We start from the raw sequence: 23895 nt of genomic DNA on the forward strand, positions 1-23895 counted from the left end.
CAAGTTAAGACTTAGGGAGGGTGAATCCTCGGACGTGTTTACAGCCTACCTGGGTAATTTACGACGGTTCAGTATTAGCAAGGCAACGGAGCTGCAAATGCTTTTGATGTAAAGAAAACATATATATTTGTATTTAGTGGTGCATCAGCGCTAGATCTTTTTCTTACAACTTTATGAGTAGCAACATAATTTTTGTACAAACATCATCATGGTCTTTTTTTAATTAATTGGGATCGGCTATACAAATCTCAGTTCGCCATTCCCCTTTATCGAGGGCCATACTTTAGGGAAGCCATAAGTCGTCAAGTCTTTTATTTATACGGAATGCTTTAGCATAAGCAGATAGCATTATTTTCATATTCATGAAAGTTTTGATAAAATTTTATTGTTGGTTGTCTATACGACACCATCCACCTCTTTCATCTAGGTTTGAAACGGGATAAGGGTAAGTTTAAAGTCCTCATAATTCTTAGATTGTCTTTACACAAATGAAAAATAAAATTTTGAAAAATTTATAGAAAAACTTTTTTTTACTTTTTTAGTTAAAAATGGTCTTATTTATATCATATTTTAAACTTAAGCTTCACTTGTTTTCAGTTTTAACCTCTTTGTTTTTTTTACATTAGGTTAAGCTCAAGTTTGGTGTGTTTATATTTTTTAACATTACATGGCTATTGACAATATTTAAAAATAATTAAAAATAGTAAATAACCAAAATGCGCCTATAATATTTTGGATATTTTAATAATGTAATTTGTATTGGATTAAATTTTTTTTATGGTTGTGTGATTGTGAGAAGTATCAAACATAACAAATTTGACCTGATGTATAGAAAAAAGATAAATTAGATAAATATGTTATATATATATATATATATATATATATATATATATATATATATATATATATATATATATATATATATATATATATATATATATATATAAGTATGACTTAAATATAAAATATAAAATATATAAAAATATTTTTGAATTACAATTATAGGGTATGCCTAAAAGGCATGGTTGGTGAGAAAAAATATGGGACTTATGCCCATATTAAATGTATTGCTATTGATAGGGTAGAATGGCGGTCTAAAATTCGTATAGCTAACTTCAAATAATTGAAAAAATGCTTTGATAGTGATGATGATTTTTTAACTACAAAAATAAATAAACTATTATACTAAATTACATTAAAGTTTTCGAGTATCTGTTTGGTGGTTCGTCCAGTCCCTAATGTTCTATTTGTGTGCATTAGAGCATGTGTCGTCTCACTATCATTCAATTCAATCACTCTACATCATAGTTAGCAAGTCGGGGAATAATAGAATATTCACATACCAAAATTAATAAATCGGTTTTATTTCAAAATGTTGGAGTAAAATATCGGGTAATAAATACGGATCGCCAAAAATAAGGTAAGTTATAGAATCATAAATATTTTGGATTTGGTTGAATAAAATGTAGTAAAAAAATCGAATGTACAAAGATGACACCATATAGGATATGATTAGTAGATATTGTATAGATGTATTAAAGTCATTAAACAATAATTATATAGCCTTATTAGTATCATTAGAATAATATTTAGACAATTTTTTTGTTGAAACTTTCAATAAATTCATAAACAATGCTTATTCCGTTGTCATAATACAAAACATAACGTAGATTTATTGGGAGCATAACATGAAACAATAACAACAATATTGAACCCAAGAACTAATTAGTAAACAACAGTAACTGTGAATCAAGGTATAGGATTTTTTTTTTTTTTTTAAAAAAGCACTCAATATAAGATTGCAGTTAATTAAAAGAAAATATAAAAACCCAAATATGTAAAATAGTGGTCCATCTAAAATGCTAGTTTGTATACACCAATGAAATAAAAAATAAAAAATCTAAAATTAATCAAATTTATCCTTGCATAAAAATAAACAACAAAATGCTCAAGCATATTCTAAGCTTGCACTCCATTCCTCACGATGGGTTTAAAGAAAAAAAGAAAAAGAAAAAGATTTTTGTTGGGTTAATATTCTTTTAATTCTATTTATTATTTAGAGATATACAATTTTTTTGATTACTTGTTTTTGGGAATATGTACACCATCCCCATGGGGGTTGTGAAGGAAGGGCCCCAATTGGTAGAAAACAACCCATAACCCCTTGGGGTTATCCTGCACTTGGAAGAAGTAGAAAAAATATCCTTTGTATTTTTTTCGTATACTTTTTTTAAGGGAACTCATTCGTGAAATTCTTTTATAGAAGGTTTGTTAAATTAAGTTTCTTAATTTGCTCCCACTGTTAATGTACTTATCTTTAAACCAAATAATGTACTTATCTTTAAACCAAAATTCTGTAATATTAAGTTAATGAAGAAATAAAGTTATAATGAAGAAATAAAGTTATAGCGAAGAAGTTTTCTTGAAAAAAGATAAAATACGAATTTATTTCGGTTCCATTTAAAAAATACTATCTTTGAAGATCTTTTTAAAAACTCGAAGTTCTTAACGGATTAAAAAAAATCAAAGGAGATAAAATACAGATGGAAAAAATTTATATAAGGTTGCAACCTTAAAATGTAAAATTACATACGTACCTAAAAAATCCATTGGAAAAGTTTGTTTTAATGTTGAAAAACCCTCAAATTAATCATCTTGACATTTAGATATATATGAATATAAAGAGAAAAAAAGAGTTTGAGTCGCATAAATAGTGCATCTTGTAACACATTATCTAGACCGTCCTATTTTCAAGATTTCCATATGTTTATAGATCTACTTGATTTTAACTATTTTAGGAGTTTAAAATTTTATAATTAGGGATAAAAATAAATTTTCAAATAAGCATAAAAAAGTTTTACACCAAAATTATATGTTATCATAAAATTTGGAGGTGCGCCCTAATTGGATTGTTTAAAGTTGCAACTATATAGAAACCACACCCAATAGAGATTTATATAGGTTCCATTAAAAAAATGCGAATTTTGGAATATCTTGTGAAAAATTCAGAGTGCTTAACATATTAAAAAAAAAAGAAATTTTATGAAAGAAGAGTGATTTCTATTTTGGTGAGATGCTTAGATCTAGGCCTTAGAAAGATCATTTTTTTTAGATAACTTTATTATTATTAGATTAACAATATTAAAAAAAAAAATTTAATTTTAAATTCATAAAGGGCTAGATCTTGAAATTCACCAAGTGAATTGTCTAGCTTCATTGTTGGAGAGACTCATTTTGATCATATATAAGATGAAAATTAAAATTTTTTGTTTTTGAGTTTGATTATAAAGATGAACAGAATGTGCGTGCAAAACTTTGGATCATATAAATAACACAAATATGATTTTCTAGAAGTGTGGTTTCATTATATAATAATAGCATGGTGACATGATATCACTTCCCTTATACAATTTAAACTAGCCCTTAGAAAAAGTGAACAAGTATCTTGATGTAGACTTCATAGTTCGATGTCTTTAACCATGTTTTGCATTTTTATATCCTTCTACTATAAGTTTTACCTCGAAAGCATAATCATAATTTTAGATGTGCGATCGAGATATTTGAGAAACTATTTTACTGTTGTTTAGTGTTCTTTGTCAAAGTTCATGAGAAATCTACCCACCACGCCTGCTGCACGTGCAATGTCTGTCCTCATATACACCGTGACATATATCCAACCCCCATTTCAAAATAATATAGAACGTCTTTTTTTCCCTCTTTTCTTTTTTGTTTGAAGGACTTTTGCCTCGCACTCAACTTAAAGTGTTTTGCAAGTGGTTTACTAACCGACTTCGCGTTTTTTTATATTGAATTTTTCAAATCCTCGTACAACATATCTCTTCTGTTACAATCATGACTTTTTTGGCTCCCCTATCGTGTTTTATATTCATACCCACAATTTATTGTATCAGCTCCAAATCCTTTATATCAAAAGATTCAGTTAGTTGTTTGTTTAACTTGTCAAATCTTTTGATAATCCAGAAGAGTGTAATTATCAGATAAGTTTCTAAAATAAGCACAATGGTTCGTAGCAAGTCATGATATTCATGACTCATAATTAATAAGTAAAACTTCATACACGATTCCCTTGGAACTTGTTTCAATCCATACAACCTTTCTTCAACTTGCAGACTCAAATGTTATTTACCTTTTAATTTAAAGCCTTCTAGTTGTTCCATATAAATCTCTTCATTCAAGTTACTGTGAAGAAATATAGTTTTCACATTTAATTGTTCCATCTTAAGATCTAAAGTCGAAATTAGACTTAGAATCACAAGAATGGAAGATATCTTCACAATAGACAAAAATATTTCATCATTACCCATTTTCTATTCAAAGCTTTTTACAACTTAACGAACTTTATACTTCACTTGCTTTTCACATTCATTCTTCAACATGAAGACCCACTTGTTTTTTAGTGCTTTCTGGCCTTTTGGTAGTTCAATCAAATCATATATATTATTCTTTTTTCAAAATTTTATTTATCTTATATAACTTTATGCCAAGTGTCCTTTTGTTTATGCATCTTAGGTTCTTGAAAACTTTGATGCTCTCCCCCACCAATAGACATGATGTACTCAATGGGAGAGCACTTTTTTTTATTACTGCCTCTCCTTAGTTGACCTTCTTGACTGAGTCACTGATAGTAGTTCTTGAGGGGCTTGCTCCCTCTCCTCAAAATCATCATGTAGAGGACAATTAGTATCAACCACTCCTAAATGATCTCCTTCTACATCTCCCTCATCATCACATGTATGGACCAAGTTTTTCACGGCCATAGAATCATGCACGAGTGTATTGAAAAAGAGGGGTGAGAAGAAATAACGTTGTGCAAAGAATTCCACGCGCGTAAGAGGTATCGCCACACGAAGAACGTTGCGCATAAGAGGTATCGCCACGGGCAAGAGGTAACGCCGTGCGAAGAACTCGGCATGTGTAAGAGGCATAGCCACACGCAAGAGGTAACGCCACATGAAGAATGCCATGCGTAAGAGGTATTGCCGTGCGCAAGAGGTAACACCATGCACATAAGAGGTAATGTCGAGCGCGTAAGGGGCTAACACCGCCCGTGAAGTGGGCTATCGCCGGTTGTGGCACTGCCCCCTATGTTTCTGTTATACATGGGTTGTGAGTGCCACTTGCAGAATGCATGCTGATTTGAAGCCGCTTGTCCAAATTTTAAGCCTTTTGGCACCACTTGGGCAGCCACCCCACCTTCATGAGTACTTAAGCCCTCTCTCTCACCCACGCTACTCACTCTTCCCGTATCTCTTCTCTCTCTCTCTCTCTCTCTCTAAGGAGAGGTTTGGAGAAATAGTTTTGGAGTGCAGCCATTGTTGGAGTGGGTGATAGCTGTGAAAGGAGAATTAGAGAGGGCACCATTGTGGTTCAAGTAAGTGGATCCATCACCATTGCATTATAGTCATAAGGATGCATCGATTTTATGCTTATGAGATGAGCAATGAAATTGTGTGTGTTGTAGCAATTCCTTATGCCTTGTTAACTGGAATTTGGGGTTTTTGTTCAATGATGAAGATCGATGTTGAAATAAATATATGATTCTCAAATTCTATATGAAATGCACGTTTATGTGTGTACATTGTGAGAGAATAGTTGCTATCATGATCTTTATCATGAAATGAATGTTATGGTGTATGTTATTGAGACATGTCATATGATGCTGTGAAATTCCATCAATATGTATGTTTTTTAAAAAGAATTTTGAACAGTCAAATGAGGTCCGATTGACTCCAAAGCACCGCCATTGGGAAGATATGTGAGTTTATTTTTTCCTAATGTCGAAATTCTCTAACAAAATGATGTTACGATTAAAAAATGTATATATATGTCACTGTTATCTATTTTTTAAGAATTTTTCACTGATACTGTTTTGGTCACTGGATTTAAATAACCAAACGAAGTCCATTTCCAGTCAAACCATAGTTATTTGAAATATCTTTGAATGGGGCAAAATTTGCATGTAGAAATAATTTTGAAATTCTTCATAGACAGAAAGTTCTACACCACTTTATGAAGATATGTCCTTGCGGACCTTGTTGACAAAATTCAGAACTATCACCTTATTTGGCACGGATTTTTGAACAACCAAATGGAGCCCAAATGTGTTTAAACTAGTCTTGTTAGAAAGATATGTGTCTTGAATTAAACTTTGATTTTGAAATTGTCTCAGGTTGCCTTACAGATTGAGAGTTATAGTGATACAAAATAGGGTATGTCGTTGTTCCCTGTATACGGCAGACCACAACTAGCTACCCCCTTATCCCCTTGAACCTCTAAGAGGTCAAATGGGGTCTATTTGTCTTCAAACCACCTTCATTTGAAAGATAGGTATGTTTAGTATAAAATTGTTTTGGAACCGCCTTCAAACTCTAAATATACCAAAAGTTATGACCCTAATTGTGAGCACATATATTTGCTTATATTGCAGGAAATTGAGCCATAATACTTAACTGAATACTGTCACTATGACTGTGATACTATCATACTGAGATGCTGACATTGTCATGATGTGACACTGAGAATGTAATAATGTGATACCGAGTTACTGATGTGATATTATAAGCCACGATGGGACTGACCCCTACGCAATGGGATACGCATTGGTGGTGGGTACTGTCAAATTGTGACACCCAATGATGCAGTTATATTGTGATATATATATATATATATATATATATATATATATATATATATATATATATATATATATATATATATCGTGAGACTGGCCACTATGCAATTGAGCACCCATTGGTACTTGACGGTGATATAATGAGAAACATTGTGATATTGCTATACCATGAACATTCTGTGTTACTGACACCACGCAATGGGACACCCATTGGTGGTTGGATACTGTTTGCCAACAATTGACGCCTATACCTTAACCTAATGATAGGAATGAGATCGGGAAGTAAAACTAGAAAGAGGGTGGGTCGCTCCCCCCAAATATTATGGGCACTATACATTGGATCACCAAATGGTAGTATAACACTCTCTCGCCATAAAGGCATAAGGAGACGGTCGTGTCTTGCAAGGCCACTGCCCATCGAAAACCCCGAAGCACGTTAGGAATGTGTGTGTGTGTGTGTGTGTGTGTGTGTGTGTGTGTGAGGGCATGAAGTGGGGTACCCACTTGTCATTGTCCTCTCTCCTAATGTAGGGTAAACATTTCAGGCGGCAAGATTGGCTTAACCTGAGTAAGGGAACTTCTACTTCGGGAGTAGGCTTAGTTTTTTAATTGTGTTTTGTCATGTTATCCCTGATGCTCTACTTAAAGTGAAGTGATTTATGACTCAGGCATTATGTATTAAATTGCTAGTATCATAATATTGTTAGAATATTGAAAAGTATATAGGAGGACCCCACTTGATACTCTAAGAATTTGTGTGCACTGCATGTTGTTATCACTATTACACTAATTGGAATGCAATGGTGTAGATCTGCTTACTGGGCTGTTAGCTCATTCCATCTTAATTTCATGACTGTAGAGTGAAGAGTGTTAGTATCTGTGTTGAAGACACTTGGCCGTTTTGTGTCCAAGTGGTTGGAAGCTCAAAGTTGAGAAGCTTGAAGAGCTATATTCCGAAGACTATCATAGTATGTTTTGGTGGTCCTATCACTATGATGTATAGGTTATTATGTGTACTTTTACGCCGGTGCTGCCTTGAAAAAGATTGTAAGAACCCTTGGTTATCATTGTGTATGGAATGATTGTACTTTGGCTTGATACCTGTTTTCTTGTGTATATTTTAGTTTTTATTTTGTGGTTTGCTCTTGATTCCGTGTTTTATGCGTTGAGCCACTCTCACCTGAGTGATGCCTACGACATTTGATCACGATCCTGTCCTCTGTCGCCCTCTGGTAAGGGTCAAGGGGCGGGGTAGTGAGAGTTATGGTATCACAGCAGTCAGGATAAGATTATTGGCCTAGAATGTTATAGAGGTATCTCTAGAATTGTTTTGAGTAGACTGGTGACTGGGGTGCCTCTGTTGTAGGACCAAGATGCTAAGAACTCGTACTAATAATGCGAGTTCCAGTATCGAGAACACAGAAGCCCTTGGAGAACTTTTTAGAACTTTGGGGGATCATGACATAAAGGATGAGAGAATCTATGCCAGCCTCGTCTACTGCCTCCCTTAACTTGAATGATAGTAATTTAATAGAAAGATTCAGGAGACTGACACCCCCGAACTTTGTAGGGCATGGGGGAGTCGAGAAGGCTAAGAGATGGAGAAGATAGAAAGAAAAGATCTTTAAAGTTCTAAACTGTACAGATGAGCAGAAGGCTGGGTACATTTATGCTCGAAGGAGAAGCTGAGCATTGATGGAGCTCAGTAAAGCAGTCGCGGGAAAGGTAGAGTTGTAACTACTTAGGAGAATTTCCTAGAAGTATTTTATGAGAAGTATTTCCCCGACTCTGTAAGGGAAAGGAAAGAGGTGGAGTTTATAGAGCTGCAACAGGGAAATATGTCTGTAGAGAAATATGCAGTGAAGTTTGCTGAACACTATAGATATGTGCCTCATATTATTGACTTTGATGCGTGAAAAGCTAGCAAGTTTGAAAGGGGCCTTCGGCTCAATATAAGGAGGATGATTATGTAGTAAACCTCAAGACTTTCTCCCCATTGGTGGACCTGGCCCTAAAAATAGAAAGAGATTGTGAAGATTTTCAGGCCATAAGAGAAGGAAGGTTTGGGGTTGCACAGTTTAGGAGTTTTAAGAAGAAGATGCGACCACCTCCAAAGAGAGAGTTGAAGGGGAAGAATAATCAAGGTGGTGTCAGGATTTCGGGGGTTGTTTCAAATGATGTAAGGGGCAACCAACTCCCAGTCTTCCCTCACTGTGGTCTGAGTAATCATATGACAACTGAGTGTTTTAGAAAGTCCAAGACCTGCTTTCGATGCGGTTAACCAGGCCATCTAGTGAAAGATTGTCCCGTTAGAGGACCAGAGGATCAACCAAGGACTCAAGAGCGGGTGTTCGCCTTGACCGAGCAAGAGGTCAAGGCATCAACCTCTGTTATTCGAGGTATGTTTTCTGTATGTGAAATTGAATAAAGAGTTTTAATTGATCTTGGCTCTTCCCATTCATTTATTGCACCGCACTTTGCATCTCACTTGAATGTTAAGCCTGTACAACTTATTTGGACTCTGGTAGTATGTACGCCTATGTGAAAATCAATAGAAACTAATATAATGTATAAACAGTGTGGGGTTGTGATTGAAGGGCATGACTTATCTATAGATTTGATACTCTTAGATGTTCAAGACTTTGATGTTATCCTGGGAATGGATTGGTTGTCCACCCACTATGCCACAATGAGCTGTTTTGATAAGACTGTAACCTTTAGACGTCCAGGCCAACCTAAACTACATTTTAAGGGCATCAAGGATGTTTCTCCTTTATACATTATTTCAGCCCTTTGGGCCTCTCGAGTGTTGGCCAAAAGATGTGTAGAATACTTGGCTTATGTAGTAGAAAACCAGGATGTTCAATCTAAATTGGAAGAGATACCGATGGTGATAGAATATCTAGAGGTCCTCCTCAAAGAGTTAACTTCTCTGCCCCCAGTTAGGGAGATTGAATTTGAAATAGAGGAGGCCCCCGATACTATTCCTATTTCTAAAGCCCCTTATAGGATAGCCCCAGTTGCGTTAAAGGAATTGAAAGAGCAATTACATGAATTGTTGGACAAGGGATTCATTCGACCTAGTGAGTCACCATGGGGCGCACCGGTTTTGTTTGTTAAGAAGAAAGACGGAACCTTAAGATTATGCATTGATTATAGACAGTTGAATCAGGTCACAGTGAAGAATAAACACTTGTTGCCTAGAATTGATGACTTATTTGATCAACTACAAAGGGCCTAAGTATTTTCTAAGATTGACCTCCGGTCAGAGTATCATCAGTTGTGGGTTAGGGAAGAGGATATCTCCAAGACTGCTTTCAGGACTCATTATGGCTACTACGAGTTTATAGTCAGGCCTTTTGGATTGACTAACGCCGCGACTGTTTTCATGGATTTGATGAACAAAGTCTTTAGACCCTATCTAGATAACTTTGTAGTGGTCTTTATAGATGATATTTTGGTATATTCCAAGAATAAGAAAGAACATGAACGACATTTAAGAGTGATACTCCAGACATTATATACGATATTATATGGAAAGCTCGGTAAGAGTGAATTCTGGCTCGCAAGGGTGGCTTTCCTCGAGCATATTATTTCCAAAGAAGGGGTTGCAGTCGATCCTTGTAAGATTGAGGTTGTGCTTAAGTGGGAAAGATCAACGAATGTATCTGAAGTCCACAATTTCCTAGGACTAACAGGGTACTACAGACGTTTTGTAGAGGGGTTCTCAAAGATAGCACTCCCCTTAACCCGCCTACCCCAAAAGGAAGTCAAGTTTGTATGGTCTGACAACTGCGAGAGAAGTTTTCATGAACTGAAGAAGAGACTGACTACATCCCCATATCGACCTTGCTTGAGGGGAATGAAGATTTTGTAGTCTACACTGATGCATCACACAAAGGGCTTGGGTGTGTATTAATGTAACGGGGAAAAAGTTATAGCCTACGCCTCCAGGCAATTAAAATCGTACGAGCAGACCTATCTCACTCATGATTTGGAGTTGGTGGCTGTAGTTTTCCCTTAAAAATTTGAGACATTATCTATATGAAACTCAATTTAAAGAGTTCACCGACCATAAGAGCCTTAAGTAATTGTTTTCTAAGAAAGAATTGAACGTGAGACAGAGAAGATGGATGGACTTACTTAATGATTATGATTGTCCTATCAACTACCACCCGGGTAAGACTAATGTCGTGGCGGATGCCTTAAGTAGGAAGCCTGTGGTATTTATGGCTCACATGATGGTTCGAGAGATGAAACTACTAGAAGAAGCAGTAGAGTGGACCCAATTCTGCCCTGTGAGGATGCAAAAGGAATAATTTCATGTATAAGAATAGAGCCTCATCTCTTTCAGCAAATTCGAGTAGCACAAAAGGAAGATCCTCAGTGCAGGAAAATTTTTAAGGAAATAAAGTCAGAAAGTAAGGAGGATTTTACCTTGGGCAGTGATGAAATGTTAAAGTTTAAAGGTCGGGTTTGTGTCCCTAACAATGAGAAAATAAAAAGGGTTATTTTGGAAGAGGCACATCACTCCCGTTATATAGTGCATCCAGGGAGCACGAAAATATATCAGGATTTAAAAAGAGTATTTTGGTGGAATAACATGAACAAAGATACAGCGTAGTTTATTTCTAAGTGTTTAACATGTTAGTAAGTGAAGGCTGAACATCAAAAACATGTTGGACAGTTACAACCCTTACCTATGTCAGAGTGGAAGTGGGAGCACATAACTATGGATTTTATGCCTGGCCTGCCTAGATCAAGCATATGGGACATGATAGTATTTGGGTTATTGTAGACCGACTCACTAAAACCGCTTATTTCTTGTCGGTCCGTACTACTTATACCATGGATAAGGTGGCCCAACGATACATCAAGGAGATAGTAAGACTGCATGGGGTGCCTGTTAGCATTTTGTCCAATAGGGACTCTAGATTTACTTCAAGGTTTTGGAGCAGCCTACAGTCGGCTATGGGGACCAAACTCGCTTTTAGTACAGCTTTCCATCCTCAAACAGATGGACAGTAAGAAAGAACCATACAGACCCTGGTAGATATGCCGAGAGCCTATGTCACATATGTTAAAGGAAATTGGGATAATCACCCGCCTTTAATAGAATTTGCTTATAACAACAGTTTCCAGGCTAGTATCCAGATGGCACCATTTGAGGCATTATATGGGAGGAAGTGCATATCGCCTATATGTTGGGACGATGTTAGTGAAAGAAAACTTTTGGGGCCAAAGATTGTTCAAATAACCTCTTAAAAGTTTACTCTAATTTGGGAAAGGCTGCGAACAACCGAGAGTCAACAGAAGAGTTATGCCGACAATCGTAGAAGTGACCTTGAATTTGAAGTGGGTGATCGGGTTTTTCTAAAGGTATCGCCAACTAAGAGCATAATGAGATTTGGAAAAATGGGGAAACTAAGTCCACGATTTATTGGACCCCCTTTGAAATTTAAGAAAGAATTGGAGTCGTGGCATATTGATTGGCCGTACCGCCCGAGTTGGTTAATATTCACGATGTGTTTCATATGTCGTTATTGAGAAAGTATTAACCCGATCCGTCCCACGTTTTGGAGTATGAACCAATCCTGATCAGAGAGGATTTAAGTTATGTTGAATAGCCTATTGAGATACTGGACAGAAGGATTCTGGTGTTATATAAAAAAGAGATTCCCCTATGCCGAGTATTATGGCAGTATCACTCGGGGGATGAATCAACGTAGGAATAAGAGGATGAGATCGGGGATAAATACCCCCATTTTTTTAATTGATTAAGTTAACGATTTTGATTACAAAATCCTTTTAAAGGGGGGATGATGTAAGGGCCAAGGTTTTCACGGCCATAGAATCATGCACGAGTGTGTTGAGAAAGAGGGGTGAGAAGAGGAAACACCTCGCGCGTAAGAGGTATCATCACGCGCAAGAGGTAGCGCCGCGTGAAGAATGTCGCGTGTAAGAGGTATCGCCACACGAAGAACATTGCGTGCGTAAGAGGTATTGCCATTGGCATAAGAGGTATCGCCGCGCGCAAGAGGTAACGCCGTGCGAAGAACGTCGCGTGCGTAAAAGGTAATGCCGAGCGCGTAAGGGGCTAACGCCGCACATGAAGTGGGCTATCGTCGCCTGTGTTTCTGTTATGCATGGGTTGTGAGTGCCACTTGTAGAGTGCATGCTGATTTGAAGCCACTTGTGTAGATTTTAAGCCTTTTGGCGCCACTTGGGCAGCCACCCCACTTTCATGAGTACTTAAGCCCTCTCTCTCACCCAAGGTACTCACTCTTCCCTTATTCTCTCTCTCTCTCTCTCTCTCTAAGGCAAGGTTTAGAGAACTAGTTTTGGAATGCATCCATTGTTGGAGTGGGTAAGAGTTGTGAAAGGAGAAATAGAAAGGGCATCATTGTGGTTTAGGTAAGTGGATCCATCACCATTGCATTATAGTCATAAGGATGCATGGACTTTATGCTTATGAGATGAGCAATGAAATTGTGTGTGTTGTAGCAATTCCTTATGCCTTGTTTACTGGAATTTGGGGTTTTTGTTCTATGATGAAGATGGATGCCGAAAATGAATATATGATTCTCAAATTCTGTATGAAATGCACGTTTATGTGTGTACATTGTGAGAGAATAGTTGCTATCATGATCTTTATCATGAAATAAAGTTATGGTGTATGTTCTTGAGACATGTCATATGATGCTATGAAGTTCCAGAAATATGTATGTTTTTTAAAAAGAATTTTGAACAGTCAAATGAGGTCCGATTGACTCTAAATCATAGCCATAGGGAAGTATGCGAGTCTAGTGAAATGTTTATTTTTGCCTAATGTTCAAATTCTCTATAAAAATGATGTTATGATTAAAAAATGTATGTATAGGTCACTGTTGACTGTTTTCCAAGAATTTTTCACTGACACTGTTGTGGTCACTAGATTTAACTAACCAAACGAATTCCATTTCTAGTCAAACCATAGTCATTTGAAAGATATTTGAATGGGCTAAAATTTGCATATAGAAATCATTTTGAAATTCTTCTTAGAATGAAAGTTATACATCATTTTATAAAGATATGTCACTGCGGACAGTGTTGGCAAAATTTAAAACTATAACCTTATTTGGCACAGATTTTTTAACAACCAAATGGAGCCCAAATCCATTCAAACTAGCCTTAGAAAGATATATGTCTTGGATTAAACTTTGATTTTAAAAGCGTCTCAGGTTGCTTTATGGATTGAGAGTTATAGTGATACGAAGCAGGGTATGTCGTTGTTCCCTGTACACGGCAGGGCACAGCTAGCTACCCCCCATCCCCTTGAACCTCTAAGAGATCAAATGGGATCTATTTGTCTTCAAACTACCTTCATTTGAAAGATAGGTATGTTTAGTATAAAATTGTTTTAGAACCGTCTTCAAACTCTAAATAGACCAAAAGTTATGACCCTAATTGTGAGCACATGTTAATGCCTATATTGTGGTAAATTGAGAGGTAAAGCTTAACTGGAATACTGTTACTATTACTGTGATATTGTCATACTGAGATGCTGACATTGTCATGATGTGACATTGATACTAGGACACTGAGAATGTAATAATGTGATATTGAGTTACTAATGTGATATTGTAAGCCATGATAAGAATGAACCCTACATAATGGGATACCCATTTGTAGTGGGTACTGTCATATCGTGACACCCAATGATGCAGTTATATTTTGATATGTATATATATATATATATATATATATATATATATATATATATATATATATATATTGTGAGACTGACTACTACGCAATGAGGCACCCATTGGTAGTTGGCGTTGATATAATGAAAATACTATGATATTGCTATACCATGGACATTCTGTGTGACTGACCACCACACAATGGGACACCCAATGGTGGTTGGATACTCTGTGCCAGCAATTGACGTCTATACCTCAACCCCAATGATAGGAATGGTGTTCGAGAAGTGAAACTGGAAAGAGGGTGGGTCGCTCCTCCCAAATATTATGGCTACTATGCATTGGGTCACCTAATGGTAGTGTAACGCTCTCTCGCCAGAAAGGCATAAGGAGATGGTCGTATCTTGCAAGGCCACTACCTATCGAAAACCCCAAAGCATGCTGGGGATGTATGTGTATGTGTGTGTGCGTGTGAAGATATTACGAAGTAGGGCACGACACCCACTTGTCATTGTCCTCCCTCTCAATTGAGGGTATAAGTTTCAGGCAACAAGGGAACTTCTACTTCGGGAGTAGTCCTTACTAGTTCTGTAACTGTGTTTTGTTATCCCTGCTGCTCTACTTAAAGTGAAGTGATTTATGACTCAGACACTACGTATTAAACTGCTACTATCATATTACTGTTAGAATATTGAAATGTATACACGAGGACCCCACTTGATACTTTTGTGTGCATTGCATGTTGTTATCACTATTACACTAATTGGAATGCAATGGTGTAGATATGCTTATTGGGTTATTAGCTCATTCGATCTTATTTTCATGATTGTAGAGTGAAGAGTGTTAGTATCTGTGCTGAAGGCACGTGGCCGTTTTGTGTCCGAGTGGTTGGAAGTTCAAAGCTGAGAAGCTTGAAGAACTATCTTCCGAAGATTTTCATTGTATGTTTTGGTGGTCCTATCACTATGATGTATAGGTTATTTTGTGTACTTTTGGGCTGGTAGTGCCTCGAAAAATATTGTCAGAACCCTTGGTTATCAGTGTGTATGGAATGGCTGTACTTTTGGCTTGATGCCTATTTTCTTATGTATATTTTAGTTTTTATTTCGTGGTTTGTTCTTGATTCCATATTTTATGCGTTGAGTGACTCCCACTTGAGTGACGTTCGTGACTCTACGCTTTGTCGCCCTCCAGTAGGGGTCAAGGGGCGGGGTCGTGACATCACATACCATCAGATGAGAAATTGAAGTAAGATATTTATGGTCATCCACAAAGGCTTGCGGTTTGTCAACTCTTTCAAAATTTTCAATTATTTGATATTCACAAAAGAATGCGACTCCATTTTTTATCACGTTCTCTTTTTTCTGGATCCTACAACCTATAATCAAATTCTTCATCTGCATAACCCAAGAAAATGCACTATGTTGTTTTGCCATGAAGTTCTCGACCTCTGTTCTTTAGGTATCTAAACAAATGATTTACAAACAAACACCTTCAAGTGCTCATATGAGGCATCTTTCTTGGTTCACACTCTTTCTTGATAATCTCCTTCTAAAGGAGTTGAAGAGGATAAATTCATCAAATAGCATGTAGTGCACACCACTTTGCCCTAAAGGGATCTTGGCAAGGTAACAAGTGAAAAGCATCCACCCGACTTTTTTATAATAATATGATTTATTATTTCTGCAACACCATAGTTATGAGGAGTGTTGTAAACAATCTATTCATGTTTGATGCCATACTTTCTACATTATTCCATAAACATCTTCGAAGTAAATTCCCATCATTTGTTTGTATAAATGTACTTTAAATGGTTTTTTGTATGCCTTTAAACTTTAGCATGGAAATTTCAAAAAATCTTAAAGAATTGTCTTTAATTTTCAAAACATACACTCATGCTTTTTAGAACCATCATCCATGAAGGTAATCAGGTATGAAACAATTCTAATAGGAAACAATACCAGTAGTTTTAACATTTATGGGACCACACAAATCATAACAAACAATTCCAAAATATTGTTTTTCTTTGACAAGTGTTCTAAGATGAAACTCTATGTTATGTGCCGACAATGAGAACAATGATTTGAAGACAGACCTTTCAAGTTAGGGAGAAGTTATTTTCTTCCTAAATTTTAGGTCCTCCTTGCTCATTTGACCAAATTTGTTTATTCTAATAAACATTTCTCAATAGTGTGCACTTCATCCTTATATAACGGCACTTGTATTATGTAAAGAGTGCAACATTTATTTTTTCTTGCCACTAGAAGAGACCCTAATAAGCTTCCAATGCCCATTGCCAATGTAATTGTCATAACCTTCATCATTTAATTTTACCAACGAAAATTAAATTAAGTCGGAGATATGGAACATGCCTAACATCATTAAGAACTATTTTGCAGCCAACATTCACTTCAGCATGAATAAAGTTTCTTGATTCGTAAAAATAATTCTTTTATGGGGTAGTATGGTAAGAAGCACCGATATCAACAACCTAGTTTTTATCTCGACATGCCATACCCATATAAGACTTATCACAAGCTACAAAAGTATACAAACGTAATAATATCACCATTGATAGTAACTGCAATAATTTTTTATTTTCTTCTTTTTCTTCACCTTTTCCTTATTTAGCCTCCGACACTCCAGACTTGGAACAATAGTAGCAATTTATTACCGTCCTTCATTGGGACATGTAGTTGTATCTTTCATTATTGTGAGGTTCGTTACTTGTACTTCTTTCTCTATTTTATGTGACAAAGCTTATGAGAGATAAATCTAAGTATTTTCTTCCTATTTTGTCATTCAAGAAACTACTTGTGACTTAATTTAGTGTTAATTTTCCAGCTGGTGCAAAGTTACAGAGAGGCACCCCTAAAATCTTCGAACTATCACGTAACGAATCAAGGAGTAAGAAGGCCTATAACTCGTCAACCACTGCCACTTTCATAGAAAAATGTTGATTAACTATACTCTAATTGTGTTTGTTTTATGATGAAAATTATTTTAAGATTATTATTTGAATTTTTATGAACCCTTTGATATTTTATTTATAATTTTTGGATTTATAAAATTAAAGATATTGATTTTACAATTGTTTAAATATTCAAATAATATTTTAAATTTTTTTATTTATTTTAAATATTTAAAAATATCATAAGGACTTATTGTACACATGGACCCGCCATATTTTTAGAAAGAGGAGCCTATGAGTATCTCCCTTGGGTGGTAAGCCCCGCCCTTATTCTCTTTCCTTTTTTTTTGGTGATATGGCATGTGGTCATATGGTTAGAAGATATTGGCTTGATAAATCTTTGAAAGATTTTGTGGAAAGATTGAGTAGACTTGTGTTATTTTATGATATACATAATATTTTGATTAGATTTAATTTATTTAATTTCTATTGATGAGAAAATGGTTTAGAAAAGGGGGATAATGGTTCATGCACCTTCCATAATGTTGATGAACCATCTCAGATCTCTCACCCCATAAGTCACCCTTGATCGACAGTCTATGTTCAATCTCACAAGAAGAGGCAAGCTAAAGAAAACCCTAAAAAACCCTAATCTTATTTAAAGCCTATAAAAATGGATTATCTCTACCAAAAAAATCTCTACACCTTATCTTGATATCTCTCTATTAAGAAAATTTGTCTCTCTCATGTTTGATATCTATCTCCCACATTGTGAAAGAACCTAAGGGTTTAGGTTATGGAGTTCTTCTCTCCTATCTCTCAAATATGGATTTATGACTAAAGGTTTTAGGGTTTAGAAAAAAGATAATCCATCTCTCTCAACTAGGTTGCAAAGAGAATTCACCTAGGGTTTGAGTTTGTGATAAAAAAGGTTCATGTTCCATTGGTGTGGCTTGGCCAAAATTTTCTTTCCCGGTGGGAGATTGAAGCTAGACCGTTGATCTCGTGCCATCGGATGAGAGTGACTCGGTATGGGGTGTAATAAACCCGGTTGAGGTAATCTCCGGCACTCTTCTTTTTGTTTCTTGAAATCTTATCTTTTATTCTCAAGCATAGTGTATAGTTGTTTCAATGACATCAAGTTGTTAAGATCTTGGTTTTCCTGTTATGTTGATTTTATTTTGAAATTTATCTTATTATAATAAAGACTACCTGTAAGTGATATTTTGCCAAACAAAAGTGATGAAAAAAAAAAAAAAAAATTCCTCAATAAAAGATCACATAGGTCTTTCTTTTATATTTTGCTTAGACAACACAGAGAAATGGCTTGGTTCAAGAATCCCTATACAAATTTTCCATAGTAGTGAGGATTAAGTTTAGCTAAACACATGTAAGTAATTATAGTGGGTGTTTCAGGTGCACATTGTCTACATGGGAGAGAAGCAACATGAAGATCTCAATGTTGTCCGGGACTTGCACTATGACATACTCGCGACACTGCACGGGAGGTGTGAGTTCGGTTTGCCGACTTTGTCTTTGTCCAGATTTTTTTTTTTTTTTGTCTTTTGGTAGTTCAGGGGCAGGAACCGAACTTAACCCAGAATTTAACATGATAATATTTGCTTGTAGAAACAGTTATGGCTTAATTTTTGCCTTGATGAAGCAGCTCGGGAGTCAATGGTGTACAGTTACAGATATGGCTTTTCAGGCTTTGCTGCAAGGCTAACAGAAAATCAAGCAAAGATCCTTTCAGGGTGAAATAATTTTATTAGAGGAAAATAAAATTCATCACTCCATGTAGGGAAGGTTGTCCCAATAGGGATTGTATATCATGAGACCGTGTACTTTTATTATCAGGAGGTTATAATTACTCATGGGACTGGTTTTTATACTTTCCCTACTACATAGAAGATATGTAGTTTCTCCCTATCCATCCATCTAATTTAGATCAAGTGACCCACTGGCCCTTTGATTTAGACTTGACACCTTATAGTATTTTATTTTTTATTTTTGTTTCTACAAATTGTATGAATATTGAATTTGGTATGTGCCATTGTCTCAATGGGGCACACCTTAAAAGATTATTTAATTATTTTTTGATAAAATATAATGATAAAAAAACCCCTTGAATCTTTCAAAGGCATTTTGGTCATTTTATTTTAATTAGAATATTTGTATATATTTTTTACAGGTGCAAGATGAAGAGAGGAGTTGACGTCCAAAATGTGGTGTGCAAAATACTTTATAAAAAAAGATTAAAAGTAACATATTGTAGAGACATGACATTGTGATTGGGGCTATCTTAGTCGTCCATAGTGAATGGACGGTTGAATAGGGGTAAGTATATGAGTTTTATCAAGTAAAGGAAGCATACAAAATTTGGGCATTACTCTTAGCCATTACATGTCAAATTTGATGGTTTTGGGTGTGTCAAAAAGTCCAAGAATTATTCTTTGGACGTTCAAGTCTAGTCAATGATATTCTTATGACCACCTGTTTTGAAATTTGACAGACAAGAGTGTCTGTGATCTCCTAGTATAAAAAATAAATGGTCTTTTTTGTATACATCTCCACCCCAATATACAAATAACATCTAGAGCACATGCAAGCAAAGATCCTTTTCTTTTCACTTTCATAAAAGGAAAATTGAACTTTGTGTTCTTGAACACTTTGATATGACCATCTAAAATTGGATTGTCTTTGTTCGATTTTAGATTCAATATTAGGACATTATTTTTTTAAACATATACAAGGTGAATATTTTTTGAAGTTGGTTGATGGATTGTAGAGGTTATAATTGTAAATTTGAGGTCTTAAAAATACTCGAAGTAAATGTTTGCCAAAGGGAGTAAATGGAGGAAATGCTCTTCAGGTTTTTTGAATTTATTTTTTTGATTTTTTATTTTTATCTTATTTTATGACATGGTACATGCATTGTAAATGTGAATGATGCCGGCTTTGAGGGTGTAGCAAACCGCATGTACAAGCTACATACAACTAGAAGCTGGGACTTCATGGGCGTCCCCTTCCAATAGTTGAATTGTGCCTCACTTATATATTTTAAGATTGACACATACAACTCTTTTTTGTATTTCAATTCCAAAAACAGAATAAAATTTCTATAAATTTTTTCTTATAAGAACAACTGAAAAATAAATCCATTGCCCACAAAAATATAGATGGTATAAAGGTATGTGTTACTCATTAAAAAACCTAGGTCAATATCTATTTTTAAGCGGGATAGATTTGACTAATGATCTTTTTTTCACTTTAAAAAACTAGTCTTTTGTGCCTGTCCCAAACTTTCCCAATGTTTTGAATTGACGTATTTTATTCCAAACTACCCCAGTTCAACACTACCTTAATTATTTTTAATTTTCACATCTTTTCCATTAATATTATTTAATGCTACTAATATGTCACCCTAAAATTATTGAAGAAAAGTCTGAGCTCAATAAAAAATATTATACTTTACATCTTAACTAAAAAATGCATCAAGATTGTCACACCGCATCGCATGGGATAGAAAGAACCTAATCCCTCGTATCCTACCGTAAAACTTGAGATCCATCAAGAAGCAAAAAAAGTCACAAGTTTGGGGGAGATTTACTGAAAAATTCAGTACAATTTTGATATTTAGAAAAATTTCTGTATATTTTATATTTTATATTTTAAGCCGAAGTACCTCTTTACTTGTTTATTTTCAAATTAATCCCAGTTTGAACATCCAATATCCGAACTAGGGTTGAGTGAAAGACCGCTTCAGATATAGGATGTTTAAACCAAATTTTTTTTTTGCTCCAGCAATGAAATCAGGTGTTTAATATCTGATCATGCTTTTGGCCAAAAAGAAAAAACAAGTAAGACATAAGTTCGGACATCCAAATGTTTACAACAAAAAAAAAAAAAAAAAAGACAAATGATTGAGTTCCCACATGCTTGCTTTTGCTTCTATTTTTTTTTAGCATGGGTTGGATATGACATTGTGCTCGAACTCATCTCACTAATGGAAAAAGTAATAAGGTGTTGGTGGGGTTTGAATGTCATCTGAACAAGTCTTCAAGGAAAAAAAAAGAAAAAAAAGACAATAGTTCAGAGATATCAGATGTCTGAGCTAGAAATAAATTGGGAATATAGAAAAACTAATGGAAAATTAAACTTGATTGTAATATAGAAAAATACTAAGATATTTTAATATAAAAAATATAGCGGCATTAGTTTGTGAATTTCCTAAAATTTAGTAAGATATACGAATCTAATTGGAAAAATTATGTTTACATTTTATTTTGATGTTTGGGAAGAGAGATAAAGAAAAACAAACCCTACCTACTTTTTTGCAATTAGCATTTGGAAATGGGAGTTAGACATAGTGTTGACCAGCAAAACCCTAACAAAATAAAACTTGACGCCAAAAGTCCGATTTATATACGGACCTGTTTGCATGACCATTTAATCACAGTTATGTGTACTATTTTCGCTCTTGTGCATTAGCATAGTTTTAGAAGTGTTTGTTATTTTGTCCAAGCAATCGTGAAAGGGTCATGTTTGGCCCACTTATTTAGGAAACTGCAACCCTATTATTGCGGTTGCTGCTACTAAAATAAAGGAGAAAAATGACCTTATATTTTAAAAATAAATAGAATTTTTAACTTCTAATCATCATATTTAAAAACTAATCATGGGAGTTATCTTTTATTATTTTGAATTTTTTTCTTTTAATCTCGATATCAGTTTTATTCCAACAATCAGTGCCTTTTCTCAATTATTCAAGGTCAGCTGGCTTTATTCCAGCTGTCATAAACTAAAATTATGACATGATTTGTGTTTCTAAGTTGCCGTTTGGGTACATGTATTACCATTACGAGGTAATGGATTACAAGAAAATTTGGCATTTTTTGCATTTGGGTATGCATATAGTATTCAGGAAATGAAAATGTGACTCCTAACATTGTTTCAAAAATCGTGAAATTGATTAACACATCTAGAGGCTAAAAAATTGATTACATAACGTGACGAGTAAAATGAAACCCACCGACCCACCTAAATTATAAACTCCACCTTCTCACTTGAGGCCCGCTTAAAAACACCCTTCCTCTCTCGGTCCGCTTAAAACCATCCTCCCTCTCTAATACACACATTGGATTCCTTTGTGTTTCAATGACCTTGGAATTTTGGGGTTTTCAACAAGGCTGGTGGATGAAATGGCTAAGTGGGGTCATTTTCTTTTGGTTTCAACAACCTTGGGCCCATTTTGGGGATTTCAACAAGGGTGGATGAAATGGATAACTGGGCCCATTTATGCCCAGTTTTGTTTTTGGATTATAAGAAGAATTTGGATTTGGGATTGTAGGGGCGGCAATGAACCCAGATTCAGACCCAGACCCAACCTGAGACTTGACGTCCAGACCTGACCCGGGTCTTGGTATGTCCAAATATTGGACCCAAATACTATTAGGGTCCGGGTTTGGGTCCATGTGGACCCAACCCAAATGTATAATATTTAATTAATATTTAAATATATATATATATATATTATTTTATTTTATTTTATTTTATTTTATTTTATTTTATTTTATTTTTTATTTTTTGGGTTAGATCCAATCAAGTCCAGTTGGGTCCTGATCCCATTTTTTTTTTCGGGTCTAGTTCTATGTCAAGTCGGACCCAGACCTAACCCGACCCATTGCCATCCCTATGGGATTAGTACATGAATACTCTGGTTTATATTCAACTGATATTTTATATTAAAAAAGAAAATATTAATAACTGTATAAAAAAAAAAAACATTATTATAAGTAAAATTCATGAAATATTTGCAAGCCAAAATGACAGTAATATATTTATCAGATTTCTTCTAGATGTAGCCAAATAATAGCAACGTATTTCACAAGATGTATCTAAATGCTACCCAACAACAATAATTCATTTCTAGGTAATGTATTACTCTAGTAATGTATTACACTAATAATGTGTTTCACATATAATATATTTTCAGGTATCCAAACGGCCATTAAGATACATAGGAATATGATCATTCCCCCTCCCCTCCTCTCCTCCCCCACCCCAACCCCCGTCATCCCCAACCAAAAAAATAAGACAAAAGGGAAAATTTATCAAACTACAATTAAAATTTAAACTATTCAACTTCTGACCTTTATTTTTGTTATCTGATTTCAATAAGTTCATTATTTTTTTCGTTTCAAATAGTTCATCATATTTTTCATCAAATTTCAAGTAGCCCATCAAATGATCAACTTCTTCCCTATATTTTTTCTTAATCTGATTTCAAATAGTTCATCATTCTCTTTTATCAAATTTCAAGTAGCCGCCCACCAGATGATACGTCAAAATAGGTTTTAAGACATCAAATCACACCTAAGGTGAAAATAATTTTACTTTTAGTGCATTTTGATAAATAGTTCAAAACTTCCTTCAAACTTCTTGGGGTTAATCCTTACACCTCTCATTCAAACAATATGTCTTCCCACGTGGCAAAGGCCCATTTCGTCTATTCAGTGAAATAGTGTCGGGGTGGGGCCAGCCCGGTCTATCAGCTCAGACCCACCCAATTAGCCAGGGCTAGGGCTTGGGTATCTGGAAGGACATCAAGAAAAATAAGGGAAAATGATGTAATCCTGCTTTCTTAC

At 35.2% G+C, this 23895-nt stretch overlaps 1 long non-coding RNA gene across 1 annotated transcript; it reads left to right on the forward strand.

Moving 5' to 3' along the window:
* The first annotated feature begins 953 nt into the window (after positions 1-953).
* On the forward strand, positions 954-15409 carry LOC148782110 (uncharacterized). Its single transcript, XR_016056318.1, has 2 exons — positions 954-5392; positions 15170-15409. It is a non-coding gene; the product is annotated as an uncharacterized LOC148782110 (long non-coding RNA).
* The last annotated feature ends 8486 nt before the right edge of the window (positions 15410-23895 follow it).

Source organism: Amborella trichopoda, chromosome 5 (genome assembly GCF_054954075.1).
Source record: "Amborella trichopoda isolate Santa Cruz 75 chromosome 5, AtrichopodaSantaCruz75HAP2 v2.0, whole genome shotgun sequence".
Lineage (NCBI taxonomy): Eukaryota > Viridiplantae > Streptophyta > Magnoliopsida > Amborellales > Amborellaceae > Amborella > Amborella trichopoda.